The sequence below is a fragment of the Ovis canadensis genome, chromosome 1 (genome assembly GCF_042477335.2).
Source record: "Ovis canadensis isolate MfBH-ARS-UI-01 breed Bighorn chromosome 1, ARS-UI_OviCan_v2, whole genome shotgun sequence".
Lineage (NCBI taxonomy): Eukaryota > Metazoa > Chordata > Mammalia > Artiodactyla > Bovidae > Ovis > Ovis canadensis.
The window spans coordinates 41,439,945-41,452,642 of record NC_091245.1 but is presented as its reverse complement, the minus strand read 5'-3'; the positions used below and the strand labels follow the sequence as shown (position 1 = coordinate 41,452,642).

Sequence of the window (12,698 nt, the reverse complement as noted above, 5' to 3'; positions counted from 1 at the left end):
CTATTTCAAGAAGAGTTCCTGGATATCTGAGGATGTTCCCCTTATAAATCAAAGTACCAGTAGTATACTAGTGATTTCAACCTCTACACTTATTCTACACTCAAGTCTCTACATCTTTTTCTGCTAGATATGCATATACATGAAATTTGAATGCTCCACCAGATATACAATTTTACACTCAATTTTAAACTTTCACACTTTTTCCACCTGCTAAATGAAAGAAGGAAAACAAAGCAGACATGTATAGTTTAGCAGCTGCCACAGCTGTTCTCTAAAAACTGGTACAAAGAAGGTGACATACACTCAAGACAAGAATTTCCCGTTCTTTTTTTCTTTTTTTAACACTAAGCCAAAAAACACCTGGAGTCTCTCTAAACGATCAAATTCAGGCAGTAGACCCACCTTGCCATGGCAAGGCAGCATTGTCTGGCAACAACAGTCAACAAAATGAAGTTACGTTTTTAATTCATTCTACTACAACAATTGGATTCCACCTTTTTAGAATCTAAAAACAAAATGATAAAAACTGCAGGTAAATTTAAACCTAATGAAAGCCAATGACAACTGCTATGGTGATTACTAGTTTATTTAGCTCGACATATTTTATGCAAAGTATCAACAACATCCCGTTTTCTGTGACTTTTTTGAGGGGGAGGTACACGAGGTCTTCGTTGCTGTGCATGGGCTTCCTCTAGTTGCAGCAGGTGGCACTACTCCTCGGGCTTCTCACTTCACTGGCTTCTCTTGTTGCAGAGCATGGGCTCAAGGGCACTTGGGCACAGTAGTTGAGGCATGTGGAATCTTCCCAGATCAGGGATCAAACCTATGTCCCCTACATAGGCGGGCAGATTCTTAACCACTGGACCACCTTTTAAGAAGGACTATGTCTCTTACTTTGTCCAGAAAGCAACACTGGATGAATCTGCAGAAGAAAGGAATGAAGGAAAGGGGGAACGACCACTGCAACAGAGCAATGCCCTAACAACCTGCCTTGCCTGTGCAACACCTGGACTTTCAAGAAGAAAGCTTTAAAACATTGGATTCCGTAGCTTTTTTTTTTTTTTTTTTTTTTTTTGCCTTTCACTGGTCATTAACTCTGAAAAAGATTTCCAAGACATGCTTATAATCAGGTCTGTATAACTAAAGGCAAACTGGAGAAGAACCAGAATTAAAGAAAGATTCTATGATCATAATTTAACTTCTAGAAACACTGCTTCCTAATCCCCAGTGTAGCCTGGCTTCTGTCACTTAGAAGATCTCTTGCCAACTAACAGTAGTTCCAGCTCCGGCTCAGCCACCATCTGTGTCCATCTTTCACAATCCCTACCATAGAGGAGAAGCAATGTTGCAGTGCTATTTGGTTTGGCTAGATTCCTCTAGGCATAAGCTCAGTACATGCACTTTTAATGATCTGGCTGTGAACTTTAGCAGTATTTGAAACACGCCATTTCAAAACCTAAAGCTGACCTTGATAAGATTTGGACTGGCACTCTGAGATAACCTAACAGAAACATCTATGATGGGGAGAGAAATCCTTACATGAGGCTTTTAGAACGCATTTCCTTCACAAGACTAACATCCTGTGATAACTACAACCAACACACAACACATCTGTCTGCAACCAGGGTGAGATTAGTGAGGCAGTCACTTTGGGCCAAAAATGGGAGAGGATATAAAAGAAAACAAGCTCTAGGAACCAAGAGAAATAATATTTTAAAATATTATCCAGTGTTTTAAAGTATCAAAATTAAGGCCATGGATTTAAAAGATATTCATAACTTAAAAGTTAAGAGAATTTTTAGTATTTCAAGTCTAGGAGACAGCATCTCAAGTAACCCTGGAGAACCACTAACGAGGTGAGGAGAGGAGCCAGGTAGAGTTTTACAAGAAAGGGCAGGTGGTTTGAACATCAAATGATTATCATTGATTAAAGAAATTAAAGATATCCCAAGTTAAGGAATTTTGCACTTTTCTATGTACAGAAAAATACAAAAGTCCTGGCTCACTGAAATCATTCCTTTGATATGAAGGATATGATATCTGGGGCCTGTATCCTGTGTTGTCACATCCTGAGTTTCTTCAGGGCTCAACATAGGGAGCGGCTACAGCCTGATGGCTGCTAGACGGCAGGTATTCTTTTCTTCCTGAGTTCCACAGGGCTCACCAGCTCAGCATCTGTGGTGTCTGCAATTGCTGAGGACTATGACATCCTTTGTTTACTGATACGGCAGGAAATATTTCATTTCTCAAGGCAAAAAAAATCCATGATGAAAAATTATGAAAATTTTAAATAAAGACAGGATCCTATCCTGCAATTGTACAATTCACTCACTTCACCCCAATCTCAGTCCTTTCAGATTTGGTCTCTATTTAAAACGTTGGTATTTTGGCACTTGCCTGGGAGCTCAATGGTGAAGAACTTGCCTGCCAATACAGGGGTCACAGGTTCAGTCCCTGATCCAGGAGGAGCCCACATGACAAGGAGCAACTGGGCCTGTGCAACACAACTATTGAGCCTGTGCTCCAGAGCCTGGAAGCCGCAACTACTGAGCCCATGTGCCGAAACTACTGAAGGCCACGAGCCCTACAGCCCATGCTCCACGACAAGAGAAGCCACTGCGATGGGAGAGTACCTCCCTGCTCGCTGCAACTAAAGAAAGCCCACATGCAGCAATGAAGACCCAGCACCAGCCATTAATAAACAAGAATAAATCTTTAAAACAATAATTTTTAAAATATTGACTTTTGGCTTATTTTACTCCATTAAACTATTTATCTTGATGACTGATTTTTTTTGGCAGCCCTTTAAATTTTTTACTTAAGGAGGGTGCCTTGCTCGCTCTTTTAAACTTAGCCTCAGCCCTGCCAAAACATATTAACTTATTTCACACAAGGAAACTTGATGAGACAGCTCTATCATGACTCTCATTTATAAATGAGTAAACACAAAAAGGTTAGCCATTGATGCTTTGCCCAGATTCCTACAGTTCATGGCCAAGTCAGACTCCAAACCCAGCTATGTGGGTCATAGCACAAACTCTTATTAAAGGCAACTCTCAGAGCTTTGCATCACTAAAGTACCTGGCATGGGTGAAACTGATCAGGATCCTGTGGGGCCCCGCTGGACACAAAGTCTTTCTGGGTCCCCTATTTCTTTTATTTATTTGGTTAGTTGCAACACACAGGATCTTTGATCTCCATTGCATCCTGTGGGATCTTTAGTTGCAGCATGTGGGATCTAGTTCCCTGACCAGGGATCAAACCTGGCCACCCTGCATTGGGAGCCCAGAGTCTTAGCCACTAAACCACCAGTGAAAGTCGCTGAGTCATGTCCAACTCTTTCTGACCCCATGAACTATACAGTCCATGGAATTCTCCAGGCCAGAATACAGGAGTGGGTAGCCTTTCCCTTTTCCAGGGGATCTTACCAACCCAGGGATTGAACCCAGGTCTCCTGCATTGCAGGCAGATTCTTTACCAGCTGAGCCACAAGGGAAGCCCAGTGAAGTCACCTCCGTTTCTTATTTAAAGGATAAAGGCTTCAGCCTCCTTCCTAAATCTTCCCAGAGATCTAAAGGGCAAATACAAACAGCTACCAATCAGGGACATAAGGGATGCAGAAACAAAGGAGGAAAAAACAAGAAACTTAGTACAGTGATTAAAGCAGCATCCTGGTTCCTCAAGGGAATACATTAAGAGTATGTTTGAGTTCTTCTGTAGGAACTAAGGCTCTACCCAGGTGAGGGGTGGTAATTTTGGAGAACCACTCTGTTACCTCACCACCAATAAATCAGAAGAAAAGTCACACATCCTGTAGCCCTCACCCCAAATTTTATCTATAGAAACTCTTCCACAAAAGCCATCAGGGAGTTCATGGTGTTTTGAGCACAAGCCACTGTGCTTGCTTGACCCTGCAATAAAACTTTGCTCCAAGCTCAGATTTTTCAATTGATTTGGCCTCATCTCTCCTTTGGTAACCTAAGTCACTACAATCCTAGGTTTCATAAAATAATATGTGGGGAACAATCCAAATAAGCTATAATTAATGACAATCTGGGTAAATTCAGTCATGAGTTTTTCATTGCTGATCTGTGTCCTGCAATATTTAGGCTGATTAATTCCATCCGGAATTTCTCCTGGAATCTTTCTAATTCGTCCCTAATTCTCAGAGGGAACCAAGAAAGCAAGATCTCTGAACGCTCACTCAAGGACAGCACTACAGAGCTGAATCATCTGGAGTAGCTGGTGTCTGAACTTAGGTCTTCTCACTAATCTTCAAATACTGTCAGCTTTATGAGGCTACACTGCATTGCAGGACAATGCTCAGAAATACTCCCAAATAATGTATTCACTTAGGAAGTAGAACATAGAAGTAAATCCACTAAAACTGTAAGCAGAATGGGTAGGAGGAGAAAGAGAAAGAGAAAGAGAAAGAGAAAGAGAACCAGGAGTGGCTTTCTTGACGTGAGAGAGCTCATTTTGGCCTAAGACATTTTGTAATCTAACCCTGATCAGGATGCTTGCCCTTGAACAGGTCTCAATAATAATGATCTTAAGGGAACAAATGAATGCTGGAATAGAGATAAGGCAGTCAAACAACAGTTCAGTGATAAAGTAAGAGTCCTAGTTACTCCTCAAAGGATACACATAATAATATATCTTTGAGTTCTGTAGGAACTAAGACCCCAACCCAGGTGGAAGACAGCATAAGGATGCTGCCCTCCAGACTTCAATCAACCAAGATTTAGATTGTTGACCTTTGCCCCAATTCTAGGCTGAACTCTCCTGGCTCAAGCCCCTTCATGAATATGCATGTAGCCTTAGCTTAAACGTCGCTGATTTTGCTGTTTGTGTATGCTGCCTTGAGAAAGATCACAAAGTACTTGCTGCAAGTAATAATAAGTCCTTCATTCTACCGTACTTTGGCTTGGTTGTGTCTATTGGCTCAACATCCACCAAGAGGTGAACCTGGCTTTCTGGTAACTTAGGTGCAATGATCCTGCCACATTTAGCTAGCTGTCAGGAGGGATGACCACTGCAGATTAAAAGGGCCATAGTGAAATCAGGCTGCAAAAGAACCTAGAAATGATATCATGGGAAGAATGGCTGGGGAAACAAGGGCTATTTTTCTTGGGGGAAAAAAAAAAAGACAACTTAAGTCAGAGAAGTGGTGCCTAGCAACTATTTTCAATTATCTGAAGTGCTAGTGAATTTAATTTATGTGACAACAAAAGACTGAAGTTGGATAAGTGGATGACAGTTTATGGATGACAGTTTCAAGGAGTTGGCTTTCATCTCAGTATGAGGGGAGAAAAAAATCTTCCAACAATTAGACCTGTCCAGCAATGAAAGAGCCTGCCTCCAGAGGAGGCAAGTTGGCTGTCAGCTGCTGTAGAAGGGATCTAACACAGAATGGCCACTTGGACAGAAGGACTTAAAATCCCTTCCAATTCTAAGATGTTAAGAAATGGAACAAATAATTAAACTCAACACAGTCATTGTTATGCATAGTGTTTAGCTCCTAAGAACCCTAGAAAACTGAAACAAAACTGAGTTCAATGAAAAGGTTTTGCACTTTCATCTTATTCCAAGCTGCATTCTTGATTTTTTTAAAAAAGCTAAGCCAATGAAGTAATGCAAGTTGAAAGTCAATCTCCCTCTTTGAAAAATTAAATAATGTCCTGAGATGCTATTTATAGTTACCATTTAAGAAAACTGGGAAACTACTCATACATGCAATCAATATTTTATAGCTCTCCTACAAACTACATTGGCTATTTTTACCAAGACCTATAGAGGTCATGTAGAAGAAAAATACAGAAGCAGCTGTGTTAAAATTTAGGAAAACCAAGCAAAGCAAAAGTTGAATTTCAGTTATGTCAGCTACTCTATTTATTAAAAGACCTTGAGAAAATCTAACCTATCAGATAAAGAGGTAAAGTTAAGAAAACTCCTTTTCCTTTCACTGCTGTGGCCACAGCCATGAGTATGCTCAGGCTGCAGAAGAGGCTTGCCTCCAGGGTACCCCTGCTGTGGCAAACCGGTCTGGTTGGACCCCAAGGAGACTAATGAAATCGCCAAGGCCAATTCCCATCAGCAGATCTGGAAGCCAATCAAAGATGAGCTGATCACCTGGAAGCCTATGACTTCTTGGACTCAATGGTGGAAAAACACCCTGGCTCGCTGGAAGGGCAGGCATATGGGCACAGATAAGTGAAAGGGTACTGCCAGTGCTCAAATGCGCGAAAAGGTAACCTGGAAGCAGAGGATGAGAGCTGCGCTGGCTGCTCAGAAGATACCATGAATCTAGGAAGACTGACCACCACGTGTATCACAGCCTGTACCTGGAGGTGAAGGGTAACACGTTCAAAAACAAGTGGATTATATCCACTAGCTGGATATATATCCAGGGAATATATATATATATATATATATATCCACAAGCTGAAGGCAGACAAGGCCGGCGAGAAGCTTCTGGTGGACCAGGCTAAGGCCTGCAGGTCTAAGACCGAGGAAGCCCTCAAGCACCGTGAAGAGCAGCTTCAGGCCAAGGAGGAGGAAATCATCAAGATTCTATCCAAGGAGGAAGTGACCAAGAAATAAAGTTCTCCCCCTCTCTCTGTACATAGTAGCCTCAGCAATTGCATAAATCACACGTTCAATAAAAACAAACCTTATTCTTTTTTTAAAGAAAAGAAAGAAAGAAAACTGTCCTTTTAATAATGACACAATTTTTAAAAAGCAATTTCTCCTGCCTTCCAAAAGAGGCACACACGTAAGTAGCTTTGTTTGGGTAAGAGTGGAAACAAGGGGTTTCCCTGATGGTCCAGGGGTTAAGAATCTGCCCTTGCAATGCAAGGGGCGTGGGTTTGATCCCTGGTCCAGGAACTAAGATCTAGCACATCTCAGAGAAACTAAGCCTGCGGGCTGTAACTACTTTAGTCCAAGAGCTCAGGAGCCCCTGTCACACAATTAGACACCACAACAAAAGCTTCTGAGTACCGCAACAAAGACCCAACTCAGCCAAATTTAAAAAATTTAAAAAAAAAAAAACAGAAATAAGACAAATTCATAGCAAAATAGGACAACACAATTAAAACAATGAGCAAATGCTCATAACCTCTGCAGAACAGAGAATGGTTGAGTGGTGAACATACACACACACACACATACACACACCCAAACACATCCCCCAAACACCACTGGATTATGTCACTGATTCCATTCAAAGCAGCACATTCACCGAGGAAGATTTTAAATGAAATGAAAATATACAACTCCAGAGAGGAGGAGAACAAACCAGAGACTCCTCTTACTTGCCAGGTATTTGACATAAATAACCTCCTCTGACCCTCCCCAAAGCCCTGTGAAATAGGAGGAAATAGCCCTTACAAAGGAGGAAATCAAGTTCATTAACTCTTCCCAAATTTACAAAGTCAATAAGACGTTGAGCCTGAGGTATGCGTGACTCCAAACCTCAACGGTATTTCCACTATGCCATGGGGCCAGCTTCAATGCCAGCCACTTGCTACGCCAAACCCACAAGGGTTCTTGTCAACTGGAACTTCCCACAGGTATGGACTGCACCCCTCTGTTAAATGGGACCCCACTGTCCCTGACAATCGCTGAAGTTTCACACTTCAAAGGGCTGCAATTGGATCTGCCCTTGCCCACCATCCCCATACAGTCACATCTAACGTCACCACTTCAACTTCTCCCGAACACTTCTTCCCACTATTTCTAAACTACTTCTAAACTTCCCACTATGATCTAAACCGTGGTGACACTACCCTAGCTGCCCTTCCTTCCCACCAGTCCACCGGTCACAGTCACACCACTAAAGGAATTTGAGGAAGGCACTCCCCATAGTTTTCCTATTTACAAACTCCATCTGGGATTACACAGACAGCCCCTCTCCCGCCCCCGCCAGGAACATTTCTAGCCTATTGCCTATAATCCCCAACTCTAGGTTTTAATCAAAATACCCTTAATTTTAATCACCTACTCCCAGACATGATCCTTCAAAAACACCCTTCTCAGGACCTCCCTGGAGGTCTAGTGGTTAAGACTCTGCACTTTCAATGGAGGAGATATGGGTTCAATTCCCCATCAGGGAACTAAGATCCCACATGCTGCATGGTGTGATGAAAAAACTAAAAAGTTAAACAAAACACCCTGCTCCCATTTTTCCACCTGCCAGTACCTAACCCATCTGTAAAGGCCCAGCTCTAACGCCATCTCTCCCATAGCTTTCAGTTACTCTGTCATGCCAAAGTATAACGAACAACTATTAAACACTGCCTATGTTAGATACTGGTGATAAAAAAAATGAACTCCCTCCACTTTTCTTATAATAAAATTTTCATGCCTTTTATAGTATTCAGTATAATCTCCCTGATAAAACAATTAATTGGCCGTATGTTTTACCTTGTGAATTTCTTAAAGGTGGAGACCATTTTTTTTTATTCCTAATAACAAGATGCCATTGGAATATCTTGATTTAACAAGTGCTTACTGAAGTTTAAAGTCTAACCATTTGTCTGTGGATACTATAACAACCTCTTAAACAACCTTGGAAGTTTCACTTTAGAACCATCCAATCCAATATACAAACAGCCTGAATGACCTATTAAAAATGTGAATCAAACTGTCAATTTCCTATTTAAAAACAATGGCTTCACCTTAGATTAGGTGATGGTGTCTTAGCCACATCACTAAAAACATAAACAGTAAAAAAAGAAAAAAAAAAAAACAGATAAATTGGACTTCATCAAAATTAAAAACTTTCCATAGACACCATGAAGAGAGTAAAAAGACAATTCACAGGGAATTCCCTAGTGGACCAGTGGTTAGAACTTGGCATTTTCACTGCCAAGCGCCCAGGTTCAATCCCTGGTTTGGGAACTAAAGTCCCACAAGCCATAGAACATAGTCAAAAAAATATAAACAAACAAGAAGACAATTCACAGAATGGGAGACAATATATGCAAATCATATATCTAATAAGGGACTTATATCCAAAATATATAAAGAATTCAACAATAAAGGACAAATGAGCCAATCTTAAAAACAGGCAAAGGATTTAAATAGACATTTCTCTCCAAAGAAAACATACAAATGGTCAAAAGGACATGGGAAAAAAATGTTCAACATCATTAGTTGAACATCCTTCAGTTCAATTCAGTTCAGTCGCTCAGCTGTGTCCGACTCGTTGCGACCCCATGAATCCCAGCACGCCAGGCCTCCCTGTCCATCACCAACTCCCAGAGTTCACCCAAACTCATGTGTATCAAGTCGGTGATGCCATTTAGCCATCTCATCCTCTGTTGTCCCCTTCTCCTCCTGCCCCCAATCCCTCCCAGCATCAGGGTCTTTTCCAATGAGTCAACTCTTCGCATGAGGTGGCCAAAGTATTGGAGTTTCAGCCTCAGCATCAGTCCTTCCAACGAACACCCAGGACTGGTCTCCTTTAGGAGACTAAAGGATGGTCTCCTTTAGTCCAAGGGACTCTCAAGAGTCTTCTCCAACATCACAGTTCAAAAGCATCAATTCTTCAGCGCTCAGCTTTCCTCACAGTCCAACTCTCACATCCATACATGACCACAGGAAAAACCATAGCCTTGACTAGACAGACCTTTGTTGGCCAAATAATGTCTCTGCTTTTTAATATGCTATCTAGGTTGGTTATAACTTTCCTTCCAATGAGTACGCGTCTTTTAATCTCATGGCTGCAGTCACCATCTGCAGTGATTTTGAAGCCCCCCCAAAAATGTCTGACACTGTTTCCACTGTTTCCCCATCTATTTCCCATGAAGTGATGGGACCACATGCCATGATCTTTGTTTTCTGAATGCTGAGCTTTAAGCCAACTTTTTTACTTTTTCACTCCTCTTTCACTTTCATCAAGAGGCTTTTGAGTTCCTCTTCACTTTCTGCCATAAGGGTGATGTCATCTGCATAGCTGAGGTTATTGATATTTCTCCCGGCAATCTTGATTCCAGCTTGTGCTTCTTCCAGCCCAGCATTTCTCATGATGTAATCTGCATATAAGCTAAATAAGCAGGGTGACAATATACAGCCTTGACGTACTCCTTTTCCTATTTGGCACCAGTCTGTTCCATGTCCAGTTCTAACTGTTGCTTCCTGACCTGCACAAGAGACAGGTCAAGAGACAGGTCAGGTGGTCTGGTATTCCCATCTGTTTCAGAATTTTCCACAGTTTCTTGTGATCCACATAGTCAAAGGCTTTGGCATAGTCAATAAAGCAGAAATAGATGTTTTTCTGGAACTCTCTTGCTTTTTCGATGATCCAGCAGATGTTGGCAATTTGATCTCTGGTTCCTCTGCCTTTTCTAAAACCAACTTGAGCCTGGCTTGGAGAATTTTGAGCGTTACTTTATTAGCGTATGAGATGAGTGCAATTGTGCGGTAGTTCGAGCATTCTTTGGCATTGCCTTTCTTTAGGGAAATGCCATTCAAAACCACAATGAGATACCACTTCACACCCACTGGGGAGGCTAAAAGAAAAAGACAATAACAAGACCTGACAAGGAAACGAAGACATTGGAAAACTCATTCATTGGTGATGGGAATGTGTAAATGATGAAGCTGCTTTAGAAAATAGTTGGGCAGTTCCTCTAAATGTTAAACATAGTGTTACCACATGACTTAGCAATTTGACTTCTAGGTATACACCCAAGGAAGATGAAAACATGTCCACACAAAAATGTGTATACTGATGTTCATAGCAGGAAATGACCCAAGTGTCCATCAAAGAATGAAAGAATAAAGTGTGGGATAGCCATCTAATAGAGTATTACTGGCAATAAGAAGAATTGAAGTTCTGACACATATTACCAGATAGTTGAATCTGAAAAACATGCAAAGTTAAAACAGTCATCTGCAAAAGAAAATTATGTATTATGAGTCAACTTATATGAAAGATCAAAAGAGGCAAATCCATATAAACAAAAAGTAGGTTAATGATTACTAGGAGCTAGAGGGAGGAGGGGAATGGGGAATGACTGCTAATAGGTCCAGGGTTTCTTTCTGGGGTAATGAAAATGTTCTGTAATTATATAGTGGTTGCACAGGACTTCCCAGGTGGCTCAGTGGTATAGAATCCACTTGCTAAAGCAGGAAGATGCAGGACACTGGGTCAGAAAGATCCCCTGGAGGGGGAAACGGCAACCCACTCCAGTATTCTGGTCTGGATAATCCCATGGACAGAGCATCCTGGCAGGCTACAGTCCATGGGGTCGCAAAGAGTCAGACACAACTGAGCATACGTGCATGATGGTTGTACAACTCTAGAAAAAAAAGCACTGACTTATGCCCTCTAAAAGGATAAACTTTATTATATGAAAGCTATATCTCAGTAAAGCTTAAAAAAAAAAAAAAAAAAAACTCCATTGCCTTGCATCCAGTTATAATGAAGTCTTAATTTCTGGCCACCCTACACCTTTCCAGCCACTTCTGCCATCTCCTCTGCACTCACGATGCTCCCGAGACACGTATCTCCTCTCTTCTCCACTGATGGAAAGTTCACTCCTATATTACAATTTGTCACATGTTCATCCCTCCACCCAAGTCTTCACATACCTGCTGCCACGCTCATGTTGAGCTCAGCTTATACACCTTCTGTTCAGAAAGGCCTCCTCCGACTTCCTATTCTGAAGTCGTCTTCCCAGTCACTCCGTCACTGCACTATTATATTTTCTTCATAGTACTTATTAACGAATAAGGTCTACAGTTATCTCAGTTGTTTTCCCCTTGTTTTTCCCTCCCGCCCTAGTAGGATTTCAAAACTTTTGTTGAGCTAAACTAAAGCTAATGAATTTACTCTTCAGATAGTGAAAGACTGTAACTTAAGTTATGAAATGGATCATCTTACAGGGAAGTGATAATGAATGCCGTGTTAGAGGTACAGATGGGTATGGGAGAAATTCCAGATTAGAAAATGATGTATATCTACAACAGCTGCGGAAAAGCTTCATAGAAATGGTGGGACTGCAAACAGACTATGAGAGATTAACTGAAGTGTGAAAGGCATTACGGTAGAAAGGGGGAAAGTTGTATCTGAATAACACCCTCCCTCAACGATGTTCATGACCTCAACACTTCACCCACACACACCCCACCATGACTCATGAGAATGTAACATGGAACCTCGAACTTGAATCCTTGACCGTAAATGCCTCAAGGACACTTCTGCATACCTCCCCCTACCTAACGCAGGCACAGAAACATGTTAAGTGACTAATAAGTTTAAAAGTACAGGTATTATTCCAGAAGTCTTACCATTATGATGAGAAACAATTTCTGCCTACTCACAAATACATATGGTTTCTATTTTAGACCTCTTTTGACCCATTTTTATGGGAGAAAAGAGGAAGTCGGTGTTTCCTATTTTAGAAATTTTTTTTTACATTTTAGGGACAGAGTGGTAACAACAACAAACCATGTATCTCCAGCTCACCATTAAAGGGTGTGCTCAGTCTCAGTGGACTTGTGGAGAGCTAAGCTGCAGATTCCCTGCCACTCCTTCCCAATGTGACATTTCTAAGACATAAAGTAGATATTCACTGGCTACTAGAGCACCTGCAAGGCAGCAGGACACAATGGAAAGTTTAAATCCCAGCCATGCAGTCTCAAGTTTGAATGCTAGCTTCTCTATTTGACTGTCTGATGTAAGGCAA

The 12,698-nt window shown here is 41.4% G+C and overlaps 1 protein-coding gene and 1 pseudogene across 2 annotated transcripts in view; one reads left to right on the top strand and one right to left on the bottom strand.

The window, feature by feature from the left end:
- AK4 (adenylate kinase 4) overlaps positions 1-12,698 on the bottom strand; it is a 92,014-nt gene that overhangs the window by 66,050 nt on the left and 13,266 nt on the right. The gene's annotated exons all lie outside the window — the stretch shown is intronic.
- LOC138442501 (large ribosomal subunit protein eL19-like) lies at positions 5,983-6,603 on the top strand (annotated as a pseudogene).